We start from the raw sequence: 21,559 nt of genomic DNA, 5'->3' as shown, positions 1-21,559 counted from the left end.
CATTAGATTGCTAATAACCTCCTTCTCTACCATAACACTGATGCTGGCTTGTATCTGGACTTATAAAATGTGAGTGGCCTGGACACTTAACCAGAAAGGGACATCACTTACCCCTCTGGCCCTTCCTCTGATGCAGTCTCTTCATTTACGACTGTAGTATGAAAAGCAGCAGAAGTCTTTTGCCATTTCCCTCTGTGGTGGCAATGTCTCCCATTTCGACAAAGCACTTAAAATCCTTCTCTTCATTGGCAGAGCACTTACTGTCCTTTGAAAAGGCTCTTTTGGATCTTGTGGGGGCCTAATAGGAGAAACTGTATATGGGTCCAACAATTCACAAACTGATAGCAAGATGCTATAGACCAGCATCGGGTGACCCACACTTTGTTTTCTCAACCTTCCCCATGAAGACTAGTAGCCTAAGCTTTTTCCTCAAAGTAAAACCTGAATTCCTTTCCCACTGCACCTCCTACTAGAGAATCAGAGAAACATGACTCTATGGGCTGAAAAGTCTTTTCCTCTGGTAGTCTCGCCTTCCACAATGCAACTGCAACCTGTCTTCTGGGACGATATGTCCACACCCTGTGGAAGTCAGCAACACGCCCAATGATTAGCTTACTAGACCACAGTTCAAAGTTTTTACAGATCTGGTTGCATCCAAACGGATTTTGAAGCGCGGCCTGGATGTTGAGGACACAGTAGATGGGTCCATGTGCATGCCCATCACTCTACACCGACATTCTTGGATGCACTGCACGTTCATCTCAGGAGATGTCCAAGTCGCACTTATGGGCATACCCTTTGTTATTGAGTTGCTATTGAGAGAGAAATTTGACTTTTTCCTGGAATACTTCTAAACGAACAGAGCTACGGTTCACTTACTGCACCTAGCCACCCCAGTGAGACAATTCCATCAACAGTATAGGAAGGTTCGAAGCTACTTCAGAACATTTCAGTCCCAACAAACGCAACTTACTTAATAATTCTGAAACCCCATCAACTATACTGCTTCGTAGAGGTAGATCTAGGGGATGCCAGCAGCAGAAGTAGATCCAGTGTCTGCTATTCTCGGTCTTTGGTACCTTAAACCCTCTCTGACTCCCCCCACCCACATCCCTCTTAAACCCTAATCTTCAAGTTGGCGCAGGGCATACCATTTTTCCACCAATTGGGAGATGATCACAATGGATCACGGGGTCATCTAATTGACCCACAAGAGGCACGCCCTACACTACCCTTCCAGTCCCTCTATACGGACTGCCCTCCTTCCACCAAGACAGGTGCTCTAGTACACACTGAGATTTTGGAGGTGGAAGTCCTTGTCGTACTGAGAATTCAGCCCTTAGATGTTGTGCCACTGGAGAAAGAGGCATAGCGTTCTGCTCCTCTATTAATTGGTAACCAATGACAGATCCTGGTTTAGACTGGTCCTTGATCTCTGCTTACTGAAATTGTATATTCAGCAGATGCTGCCCCTGAATGCCGGGGATTCGTTGGTGTCACTTGATCTCTAGGTTGCCTATTTCCCTCTCCCAATCTTGTCGAAGACATTCCCTGAGGTTCACTGGAGAACCCCAGCACTCTTCTACTGTTTGGACTGACCGTCTGTCAGAGCTGGCAAACAGTGATCAAGTGGGTGTCTTCATTTGACTGCTAGATAAGGCCAGTAGCTCCTTGAAACTTGCTTGGGCTCCAGGTTGATTAAGAACACTATAGAGTGTCAAAACGTCAGAAAGCTAAGTGAGAAAACTCAGCCTCCCAAAAAATCCTGTGATTAAAAAAAACTCTATTCAGGCTAGAGGTAGAACCAAACTGACAACAGGAGTAGAGAAACAAACCAGCAGAGAAACAGGGCAGTTCACAGGGCACACCTTTGAGCAAGCAACATGGGGCCATATTATCAAGGAACTGCGATAACATTATCGCCGCTTTAGTGGCAGGAAACTGCCGCTAAAGCGGCGATAATGGGCTTGATAATATGCCCTTGTGAATTCCCATAGAAGCCAATGTTGACACTAGAACCTGGGCTTCTGTGGGAATTCTCCAGGGCATATTATCAAGCCCATTATCGCCGCTTTAGCGGCAGTTTCCTACCGCTAAAGCGGCGATAATGTTATCGCCGTTCCTTGATAACATGGCCCCTGTTTTCCATGTTGCAATGCTGGCTTGCCCAGTGCAGATTTCTAGAAGTAAGTAAGTAACACTGGAAGTAGCTTTCTGCCATGCTGGCTAAGGCAGCTCCATTTGAATAAACATTCAAGGCCCTGGATCCCAATAGAATACCTGGACTGAAACTTGCAGCCTTAAAGGGCAGAGTATCAGGAGCCATTTTTAGCAACGTAGGAAGAGAGGAAACTCTTAGACGTGGCACAGTTGAGCGCAGAGTGAGCACAGAATGCCACAATCCACACAGCAGAGAACTGAAGGACATGCCTAGTTCACCTGCTCAGAGCAGAGACACAGCGACATGCTCTAAGCTCTGATCGCAGAGAGGTTACAAAAGTCAGAAAAGCCTGCAACCCTAACACTTTATTTATCTTCAAAAAAGGCGTGGTTTCTTAGGAAAAGGGCAGTGAAACTTTGAAGAGGGACATGAGTGGGTGAAGCAAGCTTCAGGTCCAAGTACCTACTGCATGGTTAAAAAGAAATCCAGTCAACCAAGTAAACCTGGCTAGATATTGAAAGGTAACTGGTTTTAGTAAGGAAACATGAAAAGACGGGTGAACCTGCCAAGAAGTTGGCCATTTTAGATGAATTGTGACAGGATTTAAGATCCGAGGGCCAAAATGGCAAGGAGATAAACTAGACCTACGAATAAATATAGGACGTTCACCGGATGGCAACCAGACTCCAACTCCAACTTCATATCTTAGAACATTTCTTATGTGCCTATTATCCTGTCTACCTTGCCTCCCTTGAGATTTCTGAAGATTGATAGTCCAGTGCTCTGCAACTTTCTTTAGCTTTCATAGGGTCGGGCCTGCAAGTCCACCACCTCACCAGAGGCTGCTCTCCCTGGAGCCATATATCTATAAAACGAAATGTCCCCACTCTATGAACAGCATGTATGCTTAAAAACCCCGAAGCGCTGTTAGCGCACACGTGGAAACCACAATAAAGAAACTCATTTGAATTGTGAGAACTGGCAGTCATCCTGGGCATTGTCTCTATTTAAGGCTGCTCCCATTTTCTGGAAATTGCTTGCTGTTCGAAGACTTACCTTGAGAGTCCTGGTGACTGCTCCCGCCTGCACCTGGATTCCTGCACCCCATCGCACAGCCGCCTGGCTATCCAACAAGGAAAGAAAAGACAAGCATTACGACGACATGAGTATTCATACCTGGCGGTAACGCACCACAAGTTTAGCGTGTAATTAGGACAAAAAACAATTGACCATAACTTATCTTGCACACAAATAGCATACCTTTTTTCCCTGTGGAGAAAGAGAGACTAACATTAACTTTTGTTGGCTTGAAGATTGTTACTCCTTAACAGTTATATTTGCCTGGAGCTTGTTACTCACTTGGTAATTGTTGTAATGCATGAATAAAACTGTATAGGCGTCACAATACTGGTACAGTGAATTGTTTGTACTTGATGATCTGAACTGTTAAACCATTGGAGCTATTTTGCATGAACACCACAATAGCGTCATGTTCATTATAAGAACCTGGTATGAAGATCACGTTTAAAAAACAGGAAACATAGGGGGAAAATATAATGGAGTAATTAAATAACAGTTGGAAGTGGGAGCGTGGCCAGCCAAGATGGCTGCCTGAATGTGCCCTTAGGGAGCTCCGTCTGCCCGCTTTGATATCCTGAATTATCCTGTTCCCACCAAGCCATTCGAGGCTACTGCTACTTACTTATGCCCCATGCCCCTGCTGGACTGTTTGAAGGGCTTTCCGGCGAGTGGGCTGACACCCAGCAGCGGGCTGATGGTGAGGCATGAGTGGCGGCCAGTCTCACCTGGGGCCATTTCCTGAATGGGGACCTGTGATTGACGGTCTCATGTGGGCCTAATTTGGGAACCGCTCAAGGTTAGAGCGAGCCCTGGAACTGAACCAGCGATCTTTCCCCCTCTCCCTTCCCCCAGCACCACTGATGATTGCTGTGTGGCCCGTAGAGGCCTCCCTGCGTGGGCGTGGTGCCTGTTAAACCACAAGAGAGGATTGGGTCTGCACTGCCTAGAAGCCGCAAGGGAGGCTTACCTGATCCTTCACCTTCAGGGCTCTGGAGTGATCTGGCCAAAGCCCCGATGGACTGGCAATGCGGGCAGTAAAGTGGGGCCATCGAGAGTACGAAGACAGTGTAGGGGCCTACATGCTCCTTCCTCCACGGCCTAGACCTGCTTTGAGATATGGTGGCTCTGCAGGTGGCGAGTGTGGCAAGAACAATGGGAGATCTTTGTGCCTTATTCACCTCGTGGAGGCAACAGGGGGCACAGTGCTGCCATGACCATGAGGATTATTGCCACTGAGGTGTGGCTAGGAGTGGGTCACGCTTCCTCAGTGCCATCTGGAGAGTTGCACTGTGCCATAGAAGTGCGCTCAGGAGCAGAGGCATAGTGTGTGGCAGCTGGTGGGGCCAGTGCAGCATTGGAGAGAGTGGTCTGAGATGTGAGATCAACACAGTTCTGGCCACTGAATGCAGGCATCTTAGTCCCCCACGGGGACAGGGTTGGGGATACTACAAGGGGGGTGAGTCCCTGGTCTTATTGGGACATGAGCCTAAAAAGGGGCCACAGTACTGCCTTGTTGAGCCTGGAGGGGCATTGGGGTCACTGATATTTGGATCCCGACCAGCATCTGCTGTCTGGCCCCCTTGCTTGTCACGGCCTGCTCTGTAGCTGCCTCCTGGTGGGCTGATGAGTTGACCTTAGTCTATGCCTTTGCCCAGGGCCTGTTGAGGTGGGGTGATTGTAGGGGGCACTGGCTTTTTGGGCTTTAATGGCACTAGGATGCCTGCAACACAGTTTCTTGGTGCAAACAAAGCTGGTGTACCCCTCTAGTGCTCATCCTCATGGGGCTGTACCTCACCTGAGCACTCCTAGGAATTTTGCATGCAGTGCTGCCCCTTTTTGCTTATTACACCATGAGGAAAGACATACCCCATAGACAACAGCAGGGTAATACTATTACACAGTATACCTGGGCAATTCCAGGCAATATATAAAAAGGCCACATTTATAGTTTTACTTTATCTGCAAATAATCATGCTTCCTGTGATGAATTTAGCAATGCACTCTGGTGTGTAGTATAACTGATGTAACATCTTGAAATGTATCCACTTGTGTCTACGATAAAATGGCATAACGTTGATCTAATTACAACAATACTTCCAACCTTTTTTAGGTATGGGTTAACTAAAGTGGACCTCTCATGACTACCTGGCATCATGTTCTGGCATAACACCAAAGAAATGCATGGACAACACTGTCTTACCCCCTTCCTTTTTCTTTGTCAGATTTAGTCAGTACTCCCAGTAGCATCAGTGGCCGAGGGAAATCCGGATATGTCAAAGGTGTCTCATGCTGCAGTCGGTGGTAGAACAACGTTTCCAAAGCAGTGCCACCTCCTTCATCTCTAAACTTCTGCATGCTGACAAAAAATACCCCAGAGGAACATGTCATCTAGCATCTCAATTCCTAACCTTTCTTGCAGCTTCACTATGGTCAGTTCTAACAATGGTAGAAGCAGAGGGTTATTATTTATACTCAACAATGGTGAATTGGGTATATCTGTCCCCACAGCTTTCACAATCTCCCACCAAGCCCAACCTGTGATTGCTTTGCATCTATCTTGTCCTGTTGTCACATTGGCATTTTCCCTTGTGCTGTTGAGAGTTTGTATGGTCTAGTGTCGAGTAGTTCCTAGGAATCCCCAGAACCTGCATGTTTTGGATGACCTAAACTGAGGGCTCCGTGTCCCGACCGCTTCCGGACACCCCCAGAGGATATGTCAGCTGTTATATGCCTTAATATGACATCATTGATGTGGCAAGAGAGGGTTGAGTTTGAGATCCTGGGTATACTATGATTTTACCCTGGTTGCATTTTTTCTTTATTATTTACTGGTGTATGACATGTTTGACAGCATATTAATTGACTGTGTCAGTTTTACATTGGCAGATTGAGATGCAGGAAATGTAAACAACTTGAGCCGCCAAACTGATCATCTATCACATTGATGAAGCGTGTCAATGTGGTTTGACAACTATGTGTATGTTTGGACCTAGACTGTACGAATGGCTGAGATTATATGTGCACTTTGTACTTTTGATATCACATTTGCACCTAGTTTTGACATTTGCACATGAAGTGAAGCTACAATCACAGCGCATGACATAAATGGAATTTACAACTGCTTCTTTCATTATCGCTCCTGATACTTTGGTCAACATACAAGTTTACTGTCATGTGTGACACATTTACTTAGGAATACATGATTTGTTCAATACTCATTATTTTAGTTGATCTGTCACAAATTACCAAGCCTAGATCCACCACTGCACATACACACTTCTGACACTTAGAGAATATGTACCCTTTATACTTATATTGACTTCACTTGTGAACCATATGATAATTGTGTTGATTTGGAAACCAGTGCAGAAAAAGTGGGTCTGTCCACTCACACAGTACGTTTACACAATACTTCTCATAGTTAATTTTTCCATACTTCCAGGATTAGTGAGGGAATGACACAATGGGACATCATTGTCTTCGTGTTGGAGTCAGTTATTGCCACTATGTGCATATGACAAAAGATCCATACACAAACACAGAGATGACAAATATGCCATACATTACAACTTCTTAGTTCGCAGTCAGTATATTTGTGGTTTCCTTACCAATGAGTAGGCCATTCCCATATGTGCTATTGGTGTTACAGTGGTGGAAAGGGAAGGCATCATGTGCACTCCTTGGATATTTTGTAAGCACATTGATGTACATTCCCTGATAGTCCACTATGGCCAGGACATTGATAATGTGTATGTGTGCTTGTGGTTTCTGTACAGGTGGGATGTTGCTGTAGGGGGCACCAATTGCACATGTGTGCAATCAATTGCATAAAGAACATGGGAATTCAGCTATGGCGTAGAATCCTTGCTTGGTAGCCAGTTGTGGCTGTGGAGTTTTGTGGAGGAGAAGATACTGGGGTGTGAGTTTTATTATGGCATCCAAAACAGAGGGGCATGCGTTATAAATGCATATTTGCGGTAAAAACATGCATGCAAAAAAAATGCGTGGCAAAGGCACAAACTGTATTTACATGCATTATATCGTCGTACAACCCCGGAAAACATGGTTCCTCCTTCTTTGCTGCCTATGTGTTTGTGGGGGCGGAAGTGTGGTGGTCTTGTAGCTGCTCCAAGTTGCAGTATGACAGCATCCATGATGTAGTTGAGCTTGTCAAAGTGTTTTGTGATCAGGTTTTTATACCACAGCCACTGCGTCATTTCCTATGCCTGGTTTGACAATGTACAGCAATTGTGGCGTATTTCTACCTTTGCGTTGAACTTCCACACAATGTGTGACACAGTGCTACAGCCATTAATACCACTGCATTACAGTTGCATCCAATTTTGAGGGTGAACACCTACATTGCACATATTAAATGTTGCGTGACGCAGCTGCTTTCGGCACAGCCTTTGCCCCACGCAACACTTAAAAAACAACACATTTTTGAAAATGTATCATTTTAATGATATGACTCCTGCTTGCGCTGCCATTACGTAAAAAATTGTAATGCAATGCCAGTACAAGCCTCTCATAAATATGCCCCTGTATATGTAATTTCAGGTGACTTTAACCTCATCCTGCTATAATTTAACCCTGATGCTGAAAGAACCAGGGAGCAAGATGTTGCCTGGCAAATACTGAAGTGTTTATAGCATCCACAGTGACCAGATTCTTTTGGCATGAGCCTAATTGAATCACTTTTAATTATAACAAAAGAGGGAGTGGACCAGGAGCGATTAGGTTCAGCATATATATCTCATAATCAAGAGTATGCATTTCCTAATGAAGAGTGTGTATAATTACGGTTTATTAGACTGGGAATATACTCCTTTAGCAGCAAGAGCCCTCACACACCCAAATGGGTGTCATGCTTCATCATTGGGCAAGCTGTTCATCGGGCCTGCGCTGCAATGCCCGATGGGCACCCTGCAATTCACCATTTGATGAAGTGAGGGTGTGTGGGCTGGTGGTGTACATTTGTGAGCTTAGATGTGAAAAAGAAAAAAGTGTATTAAAATAGAGCAAATGAGTCTCACGAACAAGACATTTTAATGAATGAGCTTACTTGTCTAGTTAAAATTGTGTTTTACTATCGAAGGATATAATGGTCCTAGATAGTTACGTGGATTTTTAATGGGTCAACATGTTTCTCGCCTGAAATTGTCATGAAGATCAAGTAGCGATTCTTTAGGACCTAAAATGACTGTACTCTATACATTGACTGGAAACAATAGTGTGTATTCTCAAAAGGAGATTACCAATCACGTAACTAAATTATGGTAAATCTTGTACCTTTTTGTTGGTGAAAAACATCCTAAAACACATAAAGAGCAAACATATAAGATATAAATAAGTATTATAAATCACACATTTTAGTTATGATTGAGGCATGCGATGCAATGTCTAATACATGCCCACGAAAAATGTGCATGCAACAAACATAGTGAATAAACTTGACAGCACCTACACACACACACACACACACACACACAAAAGGTGATACTTGTCAAGCCACAACATGAAGGGCGCATCTACTGTGAAGGTATCAGTAAAGTAAAGCAGTATCGAGAACTCATCCAATTAGGGTTAAAGTAGTGCCCACGCAATAGAAGGCAGAGGAAACCTTAATTAGCATACTGCAGGGAAAAACTGTAAAGTTAAGAGCGTCTTACTGTGAAATCCCACCACCTGCTGCTTTCCCCCAGTCAAGAAGAGAGCAAGAAAACAAGCCCGAAGGGGTGGTGTTCCAGAAAGCCTGATCCTGCCTAACTGAAGGGGGTGTCCCAAAGCCCAGAATCCATTGCACAACCCACAATTTTGGCACCTGATCGCCCCCTGCGACTGCCTCAGTGTCCCCAGTTCCTGACTTCAGTCACTCCCCAGTGCAGGTCCCCTAATGCCCCCTTCCCCGGCATATGACAATGAGTCCAGTGAGATTTTTAGTCTTGGGGGAGATTAGACAATCACTGAAAGTGCTCTCTCCCGCTCCTACAAGCACTGGTGCTGCCCCACCTCCATCCACTACATCTGCAGGGCAGCTGACTGTTGTGGGTGGCAGACAGGTTTTGGTGGAAGTCCCCCGTTGGCCAAGACCTTGGACCCCACTGCTGCAGCTTTGTCATCCATCATCCAGCCAGTGGGACAGTCAGAAGTCAGGGAACCCTGGGAACCCCTCCACTAGTTCCTCATTAACTTCTCCTAGGTCTCCCTCTAACATCGCCCTTGTAGCCATTGCTGAGTTGAAGGCCGAGGTAGAAGCTGTAGGAGGCTGGCTTAGTATTTGGTGCACTCTTATTTAAGTGAAGCACCTTGCACTAATCCAGGCAACCCATATGGGGATTATAGTGGTCATTGATAACTATAGCAAGCTCTCAAAGTGGTAGCTGTGGAGAGCAGCCTTCAGGCTTATCTTGAAGGAGTGTTAAGCAGCTTGTTTTACCAGTTTAATCATGTAGTGTAGGTTTAACAAAAAAGAAACACAGAGGTTATATATAAAAATATGTCTATTTATTACACAACCCTCACTAACACATTGGAGATATCAACACAAATATGCAACAATACTTTCATTTCAATAAGGTAAGTAGCACAAAATACAGTAGAATCCAGGGGGAGACCAAACCATATATGTGAAAAGTGGAATGCGAACTACAGGAGAGTACGGGACTTGGGCCAGAAGACTCAGTGGAGCCAGGGACACAAGGAACCACCCAAGGAAAGTATCTATGAACTCCACATGAGGCTGTGTACAGAGTGGGAACACAGTAGCGTGCCCAATAGAAGTCAATGGAGAAGTCGTGGTTGTATTTTTGCAGAAGAAGGACCCTTCCGAGAGGACTCAGAAGAATTCCGTTGGAGGATGGAAGGTTGGAGAGCCCCTGGAGGCAAGGTTACCTACACAAGAAAGCCAGGTGCATAGGGGTGAAGAGACGTTAGAAACCTCCGTAGATGACAATGGAAGTCTTGGAGAAAGTGCCTTTGGGGAAGAAGTCCGGTGGAATCCAAGGGTGGATTCTGGAAGTGAAGAACATGCAAGCAGAGGGTACAGAGTCTATGCCACTCAGGAGTGACCGGGAGGAACGGAAAGCAATGTCCACTGATGTTGGACGGTTCAGATAAGTTAACAGTGACTGCAGCTGTGAGGACCAATCGAGGCGGATGAAGACCAGAAGCCATGCACGAGCTGAACCACATTAAATAGCGCTGACTAGGAGGTTGGTGTCCAGTGGGTGCTCCAACAAGCCTTGGTGGCAGCAACTGGTGTGTGGAACAAAGAAGGAGCTGCATGGGGACCAGCTAGGTGCAAGGGACTCACCACAAGCAGGCGAGTCAGAGCAGGCCCTGAGCTAGCTGGGGAGCCCACCAAAGCAGGAGATGACCCTTAGTAGGACATACAGGCCAAAGGCGCAGGATTCACAAGAGGACCTCAAGCATCTCACCAAGAAGGAAGGCCCACGGTGCAGAGAATGCGGTGATGTTGCTGTACTTGGCAGGGAGAGATGCTGAAGGATGGACCTTCTTGTATCCTGAAGATCTCTGGAGTGCAGAGCCAACAAGCCTTGGCAAAGGTAAATCGATGCGATGCACAGGGGTTCGGTCCCAGCAGTTCTGACGAGGGATACTGACCTCAAAATTGCAGAAAGGACAGGTCTGGCCTTGAGGGAGCTGCAGAACCATCCCCTCTGTTGCTGAGCCTTTCGACGTCAGGAGCAGTAGACTGGTCATGGGACGTCAGGAGCAGAAGACCAGTCAGCTTTGCTGCAGTGCCTGCAGATGCAAGGGAGTGATTCTTTCGCTCCAAGGGAGATAACTTCGGGTGCCCTTGATGCCCACAGGCCTGGTGAAGATCCTGGAAGAAGCACAGACACAGATGACGAAGAATACTTGCAGAACAGTGAAACCAGGAGCAGCAGGAGTGATGAAATTAACATGTTTTTGCTATTCTGTTCATGCAATTGTTTTATGTAAGTTAGCATTCGCTGCACCATTTTATGTTTAGCTGCCATTTTGTATCATGCCATTAACTGCTTATTATCTCCTCGCGAAGCAGGCTGTGGAAAGTTTCATTTCTCCAAGGTTAGGCCTTGCTCTGCTAATGAATACACTGTTCTTATTAGCGCTTATCTTTCCCACTAGATAGAGGTCTTCTCCCACCAGTCTAGCGGCAGGCACGGATGAGTGACCATGGGTAGAAGATACTGTGTGCCCGGCCTCAGAATCGAAACCCATCCTACTGTACTTCTTTGTGTTAGCTGCACCTGCTTGGAAAATTCCATTATGGGCGGGTCTTCCTTGGTTCTGAAATGTATATAATGTATCGCTATGTTTCCTGAAGTCATTCCTCTCTGCAGCACCCGTAAGTGACTGGGCAGATGGGGCTCCACTCGAATGTATCTGAATAAACATATACTTGGTTTGTATTCTCTACTGTCTGACTGACTCTTCATTTGGTATGGAAGGCTGAAAGGTGGTCGTGAGTGACCCGGGTGACCCTAAACGGGCCACTTCCTTCAGTTGGTGCCCGAACAGGGACTCTTTCGGCTGAGTGACCCATCCCCTCCCACAGACTGGTGGGGAGGTTGCGCTATCGTCAGGTTGGACAGACGGATCAGGAATCCCTGCTCAAGAGATTTCCTGAACTCGCAGCTGCCCCTTCTGTCCCGCCGTACAGTGCCTCACCCAGTGGTCAACCTGACTGGAGTCCTAAACGGCGAAACCCTTATATCTGACGGTTTGGTCCGAAGAGTCAGCAGTGGAGAATAAATTTGTTTGACCTTCATATATTAGGTGAGTTTGTTTTGGTTCTTTGTCGACATGGTACCATTTTGGTTTGTATTTGGTACGGTCTGAGGACTGATTTTGGGTGAAAAGTGTTTGCAAGTACTTTAGTAGGCATAAGGAGTGAACTTGTTTTCTTTTGAGAATGCCTGGTCTCAGCAAATTATTTTGTTTGGGCTGTCGTTGTTGTTCTGCTGATGCTCAATTGGAAGAAAGCCAGCCAGCGCCTCCAGAAGGCACTCCGAAATTTGATATGTATGTGAAGCATGGCCTTGGCCCTATTATGTTTAGTACGTTATGGCACAAATATATGAGGGACAATGCCGAGTTACAGTGGCCGTTAACAGGTACTTTTAAAAAAAATATATTTTTATTAATTTCACAGTATCAAAAGTCACATACATTGTTCAGTCAAAGTTTCTGCATGTTATACAGTATGTCTTAATCATTAGGAGCAATAAACCAAGTGCAGTCACGGTGCTTCCAAAAGTCACTCTCCCATGCATTGCATTGCCATTTCCACCGATGGGGAAACACACAGGTCACCTCGATATATGTTCCATTTGCCACATTTTCTGTCCCATTTCTTTGGACACCCTCGCGATTTAAATACCTCCTTCTCTGCTATCATACATTTATCAAACTCCTGTTCCCATATTCAGTGGGAAGGCCTAACCCCCACTTCCCACTGTCTCGCAATCTCCCACATTTACAAAAGTGTAGCCCAATGTGGTTAGCTGCTGTTCCACTTCTGTGACGTCTGTCTGCCCCCACATGTTGAGGAGGCCCAGTCGAAATATAAGAGTGAGTCCCTTTCCCAGTGCGTCTCTGATGTCTCGTAGCCCCCTCCCATATGGGTCGTACAGTTAATGGGAACTTTTGATGAGCAAAGGATTGGTTTCTTACAGGAAATATTGTTTGCGAAACGAAGTAGGCAGTCTATGTTTGATTCTCTTCGAACGTGGCAAAAGGAAGCTAAACAGAGGCGAATGAGAAAGAGAAGCAGAGAAAGAGGCGCGAAAGATGAGAATGCAAACATTGACTCAGAAAGCTGTAGCACATGATAGAGAAAAGCAAGAGATAGGGATCAAACGTGCAGATAGGATGTTTCAATTTAATATTGCTAAATCTTATGTAGCCCGAGAAGAAAATGATACTTTTGTGAAAGAATTGCTGGATACTAAACCCCCGCATCCGTATGCCCCGCAGAGAATATACCCCGCCATTCCCTCCCAGTCTCAGCCACCAGCTCTTTCTGTCTCTGCTGTTTTTGCTCCTGCTACTGTTGATCAGACTGCTTTGCCTACAGCACCTCCTGTCTTTTCTATGTCCTCGCCGTCCATGGCAACGATGACTATCAGTACCCCTGCCATACCTATTCTTTCAGCGTCCCTTTTTGCCAGCTCTTACACCTACGACGCAGCCGGCAGCAACGTTAGTGCCTGTTACTTCTGTTGCTACTCCCACTCTGTTCTTACATCCTCCATCATTACTGAGTAGTAGGACACCAGTACGTTGGTTTGAAGATAGAGACTGGATGAAATTTAAGTAGCTAATCAGGCTGCCCAGTGGGCTCGAAACCACATTTACAGTGTGGAAGATGTGTGGAGTGTGATGAAAGATTATGAGCCCTTAAGCATATGTCCGCTACTTTGATCGGTCTTTGGGAGTAGTGTTTCAGTGACACAGCACCGCAGATTCTATATGATATTAAGAATCATGTGTTTGTTACTGATATGGACCTGGTCAAGTTTTTGGTAACTTTGCAACGTTGGTTGCTTATTGGGGTAGACTGCTTGAGAAGAGCCCCACCCCAGTATCTCAGTTTCCAATGTGGGAGGTTCATCCTATTTATCACCCTGAAATACCAGAGCTGAGGGATCAGCATAATGTTGTTACTAGACATGGGGCAACGATCCGATTCCAAGAGCATTGGGTTTATACTCCATGGAAAAGGAGCGAAGCCTTGTCTCTTAAGACTCAGTTACCTGATCTGAGGAAGATTCCAACTGCTTATTAATAAAGAATTGACTGAAGCTGCCTCTTCAACAGTGATGACACTTGCTGATATTGAAATGTTTTTTGGCTTACTAGTTCGGTTGATATTTGGAGACAAGTGCACACACAGGATCAGGTTGCGGAATTGGGTGGTACATGGGATAAAAAAAAAGCATGGGATCAGACAGGAAGCCAGGTGATAAGTTTAGGGCAGAGATACTTGCTTTACCAGGCCGCATTATCACGTATTCCACCGAGAAAGGTTGATTGGGACAAGTTATCGGCTTGTCGTCAGAAGAAAGATGAGAGTGTGTCTGATTTTTTCACTCAGTTTGAAAATGTGTTTCTGGATTATAGTGGGCAGGATTTGTCTATTGAGGGAGGTGTTCGATTGTTTGTTAATAGATTTGTTTATAATTTGCTTCCCGAGATTGCGACTCAATTGCAAGATTCCGAGAGCACCTGGTCCACCTCTTCTCCTTCTATCATTTTGAATATGGCACAGTATTATGAGCACAGGGAAAATGAGGATAAGAAGAAGATGGAGAAGAAGCACAAGGATTTGAAGACAAAGTTGTTGTTGCAGCAGGCTTCTAGAGGGAATGGTCGAGGATGTGAAGGTTTGGCCCGGCAGCTTCCACGTACTAGCAGGAATACTACGTATGTAGGGCTGAATCAGTGTGCATATTGTAAGGAGGAGGGGTACTGGAGTAGCGAGTATCCTGTGTTGTTGCAGAAGGAGGCAGCCCCAGGAGGATGAGGTTCTCGTGGACGGGGTTGTGGAGCTGGAGGAGCAGACAGGGTTCAAAATGCTACGGCCTCACAGGGTTTTTCTGATAACAATTACTTTGATGGCCCTATGGGCGGACAGTATTATCATGATGATTATGACACATATGAGGTGACAGGAATGTCTTACAGCTAGGACAGCCAGGGACAGAGTGAAGGACCAGTTCCAATACCTGTAGATCAGCTGGGTCCTTATGTTACTGTGAACATGCATGGCTCAGCTAAGTAATTTTTGGTGGATACAGGTGCAACAAACAGTTCTATTTCTCGCTATTTGGTCCCTGGGGCGGCTATGTCTGGCCATAATAATGTTTCGGTAGATTTTTCTGGTGTACCGGTTGTAAGCCCCATTTCAAAACCTTTCACTGAAGATTCGCCATTCTTGTTGACATCTAATTGTTGTGAGAATTTGATGGGTTTGGATTTATTGAAAAAGTTGCATGCCATAATTTATTGTTCTCCAGACGGTTCTCTATATGTCAATAGGTCTGGATGTGGTGTGCGCTAAGCAGTGTCTGTCTAAAGATGCTTCCCTTCCCACTGAGTTTAAAGATGTGCCACCCACTCTGTGGGCAACTGGTGACACAGACGTGGGATTGTTGCAGATATCGCCTGTTTCGATACGCATTAAGGATGGTGCCATTTTCCCTTGTGTCCCGCAATATAAAATACCACAGGCAGGAGAGAGAGCCTGGTTGCAGATCATAAAGGATTTGATTGAGAAAGGTGTGGTTGAGGAGACGACTGCTGATATTTGCAATAGCCCTATTATTCAGATTCTTAAAAGGCAACCCTCAGGTTCCTCTGATGATCATGAAGATGTTTATCGTTTTGTGATAGATTTGCGTGAAGTTAATAAAATAGTGATTCCCCGGTTTCCGGTGGTTCCTGACATCACCACCCTTCTGACAATGATTCCTTCTTCTGCTAAATTATTTTTTATCATTGATTTGAAAAATGCGTTCTTTGGTATTTCTATTCATCCTGATAGCAGATATCTGTTTGGGTTCACCCTAGCTGTCAGAAGCTTTAGATTCTGCCGAGCTCCTCAGGGCTATACTGAAAGTCCAAGTATCTATAGTCAAGCTTTGAAGGCCCAATTGAACTCCCTTATGCTTCCTGCAGGTAATGTATTGCTTCAGTATGTTGACAACCTCATCGCTTTTGACACAGAACAAGGTTGTAGGAACAGTACAGTTAAATTGTTGTTGCACCTGGCACACCACAGACATAAAGTGTCCTTTTCCAAATTTCAGTATTGTTGACAGGAGGTCACCTATGTCGGTCACCTGCTGTCAAAGGAGGGTAGGAAGTTAACTCCAGAAACTCAAAAAGATGTGCGCGCTTTTCATGGCATTACTTCCTACTGTCACCAGTGGATTCCAAATAATTCCCTACTAACCAAACCCCTGCTTGCTTTGATACTAAAGATGTGCATGAACCCCTGCCTTGGACGCCTAAATAGCAAAAACAAGCAAGTGACCAGATAGGTTCTTACAAAATTACTCCACTGAACCTAGACAATCAGTTCTAAGTACATGTGATTTAATTCACATTCAATTCAACCATTTATCACATTTTATCAAGGCAAACATTTCATCATGACAAAGAGAGGTAAATCCAATGTTTCTATGTGACCTCAATACATTCAAAAAAACACAAAATACATACAAATCACAGAACCTTAATAGTGAAAAAACATAACATAAATATCAAAATATTTACAAAAGGAACACCATTCATATTCACATTGGCCTCCTATGCATTGGAGGAAACCAGTCCGTATGTACAGAACCAAAAAGAAACAACAGGCGGACTTAAATGAATTCAAGAATCCTGCCTGTATGCTAGGCTGAAGATGACTAAATAATCTCATGGGTCATGTCACAACTGGGGATTCATGCCTTTAACCATTTTCCATGTGTTGCCCAAACAAAGCTAATTGACTTCAGCCATAGTGCCTTCCGGTGTGTTGCCATTCAACGGAAGGCACGCTGACCTACGGAGCGGTTTTGAATGTTGGAACTCGCAGACAAAATACCAGGATTTGGTTCGTCTAAATTCTGCCGCTTCACGATGACCTCGTTTAGCCTCAGACCAGCAGATTCGGCATAAAATCACAGTCTTAAGCTCGATTAACCTCTCTATCTGGCTGGCCCATCTATTGCAACTCAGTGTTTGGGAGTCATCTTGAAAACCAGAAATTTCCAGTCCACGCCCTGAGGATAACCCGAGAACATTGCAGGGTTTGAAACGCGTTGGCACTATGGCTGAAGTCAATTAGCTTTGTTTGGGCAACACATGGGAAATAGTTAAAGACATGAATCCCCAGTTGTGACATGACCCACGAGATTATTTAGTCATCTTCAGCCTAGCATACAGGCAGGATTCTTGAATTCATTTAAGTCCGCCTGTTGTTTGTTGTTTTTTGTTCTGTACATACGGACTGGTTTCCTCCAATGCATATGAGGCCAATGTGAATATGAATGGTGTTCCTTTTGTAAATATTTTGATATTTATGTTCTGTTTTTTCACTATTAAGGTTCTGTGATTTGTATGTATTTTATGTTTTTTGAATGTATTGAGGTCACACGGAAACATTGGGTTTACCTCTCTTTGTCATGATGAAATGTTTGCCTTGATAAAATGTGATAAATGGTTGAATTGAATGTGAATTAAATCACATGTACTTAGAACTGATTGTCTAGGTTCAGTGGAGTAATTTTGTAAGATCCTATCTGGTCACTTGCTTGTTTTTGCTATTAGAGTGGTCCAGGCCAGGTAGTGACAGGACCCAAGCCTTTGTTTGATAGTGCTGTTGGATGCCTAAATGTCAGCAGTCTTTTGAGCAATTAAAAAGTGCGCTTTGGTCAGCTCCAGTGCTTGGCACGCCTAACTACAGCAAGCCATTTGTATTATATGTCCATGAGACGGCTGGTTGTGCGCTTTCTATTTTAACACAAACAATTGGAGATAAGCAACGGCCGTGTGCTTATTTCTCTGCTGTTCTTGACCCTGTCGCAAAAGCCCTCCCAAGCTGTCTAAGAGCAGTCGCAGCTGTGGTCATCTTGGTAAGACAATCGGCTGGACTTGTGCTTGATACTGACCTCACAGTCATGGTACCCCATGCCGTGGATACACTTTTGAATAGGACCAAGGCACAGCACCTCACCAGTGCACGTCTGACGGGTTATGAATTGACACTCTTTGCCAAGCATATTACGATCAAACGATGTGCCACTCTGAACCCAGCCACATTACTACACCTCTCTTCTGAAAATGATGAAAATGAGAAACATGATTGTATCTTTCGTACGGAAGGAGAATCGAAAGGACGGGTAGACTTGACTGATGTTCCCTTATCTGACCCACAAGGAGAACTACATGTCGGTGGCTCTTGTTTCAAATTGCCAGATGCCACTAGAACTGCTGCTTATGCCATCACCACATTGTGTACAGTCATAGAGGCATCACAAGTTCCTTATCAGTCTGCCCAAGCAGCTGAGTTAGCCGCCCTTATTCGAGCATGTGATTTGAGCGCGGGACTGGTTGTCAATATTTATTCTGACAGCCAGTATGCCTTTGGGGTCGTGCATAATTTAGGGCGACTCTGAGCTGAGAGAGAGTTCCTTAAAATCCATGGTGCCAAGATCCAACATGGTCACCTTATACTGAGAATTATGTCTGCTTTGACACTCCCTAAGAAGTTGGCAATAGTGAAGTGTAGTGCCTATAGAAAGATCATTGATGATGTAAGCAGAGGGAATGCTTTTGCTGATTACACAGCTAAGGAAACTGCATGGATTAAAATGAAGACAATGTTTGTGGCAGGTATCGCCAGGTGGGTGCCAGCTGGTGTTATATTTGAGATTAGGCTTGAGAATGTGAAAGAGATCCAAAGTGAGGCTACAATGGAAGAATTAGCAATATGCCAAGAGAGCACAGCACAATTGAGCAATGAGGGATGTTGGATTGACTAGTCAGGAAAGCAGAGATGGATGTTACCAAATGCATATGTCCTTCCTGTGGTCACAATGGCCAATGGCCCAGCCCATATCAGTGCTAAAGGTATTTGCAAGTTGTTATATCCTGTATGGCAAAATGACAACATCCCCAAGACAGCTGCACATTTAGTAAAATATTGCATGGTGTGCATGATGCACAACCCTGGAAAAGGTATCCTTACACCACCTGGCAATTTTGCACCACCCACTTTCCCGTTTGAGGTTCTCCACATGGATTACATAGCGTTAGATAGCGTTAATAACTTGGAGTACATGTTGGTGGTTGTCTGTGCATTCAGTAAATGGGTTGAGGCGTATCCCACTAAAGACAATACAGCCGTTACGACTGCAAAGGTACTCCTGAAGGAATTCTTTCCTCAATCCGGCTTGCCTCATTTGATTTGGAATGATAAGGAAAGTCATTTTAATGCTGGGGTCATTCAGCTGATTTGTGATGGTTTGCACATAAAACAGATGTTTCATGCTGTAAATCACCCATAGTCGGCAGGTTTGGTTGAGAAGTACAATGGTAGCCTCAAACTGAAATGGGCCAAGATCCAGGAGACAACAGGGTTGCAGTAGCCAGATGCTTTACCATTAGCTCTTTTGCCGACAAGAACAACAGCACATTCTAGCACAGGATTGTCACCATATTAGGTCGTGTTTGGGCGCCCCCTCAAATGTCTGGGGCGTTCTGCATCCTCGTAGATTTTCTGACATTGAATACCCATTGTTAACAGATTACCTTTGCGAGTTAACTGAAAATTTGCATTCTATTCACCAACAGGTCCGCGAGTCCCTTCCACCCACACCGGAGGGGCCCAGACACGAAACTCGGCCTGGGGACTATGTATTTGTGAAGAGCTTGGAGCCCCGTTGGAAGGGAGCTCAACAGGTCCTCCTGGCCACTCAAACAGCCATTAAAGTCGCCAGCCGAAAGAACTGGATACACGCCACTCACAGCCAATGGTGAGGGACAGCGTGGGGGATACTGAGTGTAAAAAGGTGCCTCAGTTCGTCCCCTTCAGCGATGCAAAGTTAGCGTGGACCCAAACGGATGCTGAGAATGATATCGTGTTGAATTCAGTGGTCCCCCTGGAGATAAGAGCTATAAAGGAGCCGCTGTTTGTTGATCCAAGGTGCCTGGTGCTGCCAGGTACAATTTGCGGCCCGAATTGGGAATAGTGCACAAAAGGAGAAGTTAGATTAGACAGGGATGGACTGTGTAAGTTAGAGTGTACTTTTCTGTAATACCAACTAAGTCATTTTATGGTGAAATGAGATTTGTGCACTGTTCATGACATTGGACAGGATAAGTTGCACATGCTCTCCTAGAGGGAGGTACATTATCCTGACCGTTGTGGTATTCGCCTTGAGCTTAGGACTGAGCAAGCTACACCGCTGGTGCTCAAGAGCACCAACGTTTGATGAACAATAGGAGCCTGTACCAGTGAGGCTCAGACGGACACTGGGAACACTTGTCTTTATTATCATTTTTGTTGCATTTCTTTCCTTGCCTAATCAAGCATCCTTTTAGTCGGCCTGTGGCTGCGGAGGAACAGCCATTTTCACCACCGCTTCAATGAAGGCTTGGTCAAAAAAGAGTAAAATAATTTGCATATTAATGGTTGTGATGGTACTAGCAACAGTACTTAGAATGTCTTGGTTCTTGGAGGAGAAATTCCCTGTGCACTCCCTGATGGGTAATACTTCAATTCCCCCTGAGCACATTTTTGTTACTTTGGCCCCTCCCAAACAAGAGCATAGAAAGTCTTACACAGACAACGCATTTATACAAATGTTGCATCAGGCCCATGATGTGTCCAATACAACTAATTGTTGGGTTTCTAGATTGCTCCCCTCAGTTAATCATAAGAGCTACAATTTGTTGTCCATACCATTGTCATTTATTGGCAGCTGTGAAGGTTTGTTTTAATTGTTCATTATGGTGCACTACCATTTCCAACTCTCTACTATGACACCTGCTGATTCTCGCACTGAAGTTGGGTTTATACGTTTTCATCACGGGTTTACTCCCATATGACCGGCAGGACAAGGAACCTTTGGTACATAGTCCCCAAAATCCTGTATGAGCACATACAAAAGAGCGAAGAACGAAACATGGCTTCAAATGGAAATAGCTGATTTCCAAAGGTTCAACACCTCTGAGTATTTTCAGTCTTTCCAAGTTCGCAATATTACTAAGGACAAACCAATACCGGTGTCCGTGGCCAGCACAACAGCTAGTTTCTGTGTCCAGAGGACTGGGGAGGTAAAGGTGGGGGAGAGTAAATGCAATTTCACCGACAGACTGAGAACGATTAATGGTCCGCCCTTGGTCCTACCCCATAATGTCTATTTTGTCTGTGGATCCCAAACACATGTCTGGCTTCCAAGGGGATAGTTAGGCAGATGTTATCTCTCTTTCCTCCTTCCCCCTTTGTATGTTGCTCCATCTAATTATCATAAAGATCATCAGCTGCAGCGTTGGAGTACAAACTTGCCCCGAGTCAGAAGGGTTTTTGACACAAAGGATATAGATCACACAGATACCACCGCACAACAGTTAGGGGATGCCATAAAGGGTCTCCTACCTTTATGGGGCCCCGTGGCTAATAGTCTACAACTTCGTCGGCTAGCAAGAGTTTAGTGGAGGGAGTTATTAATACAACTGCTGGAATACTGACAAACATCCCTGCTGAGCTTCAGACGAGATTAGTCACTTTGCAGAACCGGATGGTGTTAGACG

This window comes from Triturus cristatus, chromosome 2_1 (genome assembly GCF_964204655.1).
Source record: "Triturus cristatus chromosome 2_1, aTriCri1.1, whole genome shotgun sequence".
NCBI classification, from domain to species: domain Eukaryota; kingdom Metazoa; phylum Chordata; class Amphibia; order Caudata; family Salamandridae; genus Triturus; species Triturus cristatus.
The sequence above is the reverse complement of the archived record's forward strand: the minus strand, read 5'-3'. Positions refer to the sequence as shown.